Source organism: Priapulus caudatus, unplaced genomic scaffold (assembly GCF_000485595.1).
Source record: "Priapulus caudatus unplaced genomic scaffold, Priapulus_caudatus-5.0.1 Scaffold1245, whole genome shotgun sequence".
NCBI classification, from domain to species: Eukaryota; Metazoa; Priapulida; class Priapulimorpha; order Priapulimorphida; family Priapulidae; genus Priapulus; species Priapulus caudatus.
Window position 1 is genome coordinate 39,130 of NW_014578306.1, and position 1,436 is coordinate 40,565.

The window sequence follows — 1,436 nt, forward strand, 5'->3', positions numbered from 1 at the left end:
ACACCGCCTCCGCACACACACACACACACACACACACACACACACACACACACACACACACACACACACACACACACACACACACACGGGCGCGCGTGCGCACACGAGCTTTTATATAAAATGTCAATGTTAAATTGTAATATATTGTTCTGTATTTAAAATATTATCTTAATCATTTTGTATAATTTCTAAAGAACACTTGCGTTAAATTGAATACTTGTTCTATGTCCCACACTACTACTACTAGTCTACTACTACCATAGAAATAGTATAGATAGTGTTATCTATACTATTTCTATGACTACTACCTATTAAAGGTTGCGCTGGCTCGAACAAAAATGGCGTCATGTTTCACCTTAAGTACTAGCGTACTGGTTTCATGTCGTTAATAGAGCACGGCTTTCAACCAATCGCAATGTTTCTGTGTCAAAACAAATCGCGACGTACACAAAGATAACCGATTGCGATCGTTCTAGAATGTATCGATATTTATTAATCAACTGGAGTCTTTTCACATTCTTACATTATAGCACGGACGCTAGAGTACGACTAGTAGTAGTAGGTATCGTAGTAGTAGTAGTAGGAGTAGTAGTAGTAGTACTAGTGTGTGTGTGTGTGTGTGTGTGTGTGTGTGTGTGTGTGTGTGTGTGTGTGTGTGTGTGTGTGCGTGCGAGCGGGCGTGTGTGTGTGTGCGTGCGTGTGTGCGCATATGTAATTACTAATTACGCGTGTGCGTGTGTGTGTGCATATGTGTGTGCGTGTGTATATGCATGCGTGCAAACGTCTTCAAAGCAACAATATTACCATAGGCTACCCTATACTTGTGTGGAGATTTCAGGGGACTGACGTCACACAACCACACGCCTCCAATAGTCACAGGGTTAGGGTGTGACTAGCCACTGGCCCACGAATGCGAGGTAGAGGGGGTTGCGCCGCCCGTACACGTACCGGACGGGGGGGGGTTGCATGACCCATGCACGTGCCAGGCAAGGGGGTGGCAACAGGGCCGTACGCAGCAAGGGGGCAGCAGGGGCAGTTGCCCCCTAGAGATTTTCAGAGTATGCCTTTTAATGGGACAAATACTGTACACTTTTAGAAATAAAATAGAAATGTAACAAAAGGTTATCTTAAATCATCAAAGAAATATTACTTTAAATAAAGAAATGTGAAATTGCAAAACTTTAGGGCACAAGGGGGCATGGGGAGTACCTTTGCCCCCCTACAGAAAATTTCCTGCGTACGGCCTTGGGTGACAACGCCCAGGCACATGAGCCACGCGAAAGGGTGAGCCAGGTTGGTACGGTCAGCAGCCTACGTCACCGCGGGCTCCTACATAACCAGCCTCGATCTAACGGTAAAGTAGTCGATCTTCGGCCAATAGATGGCGATACCTATCCTACGTGACATACACGGCGGTGTTGTACAACAGTAGAAGG

At 45.7% G+C, this 1,436-nt stretch overlaps 1 protein-coding gene across 1 annotated transcript in view; it reads right to left on the reverse strand.

The window, feature by feature from the left end:
• The window catches only part of LOC106815948 (AH receptor-interacting protein-like), a gene marked incomplete at its 3' end in the record, with an annotated part of 19,563 nt that extends 19,314 nt beyond the window's left edge, over positions 1-249 (reverse strand). The window contains 1 exon segment of the mRNA XM_014820485.1: positions 239-249.
• Between the last annotated feature and the right edge of the window lie 1,187 nt (positions 250-1,436).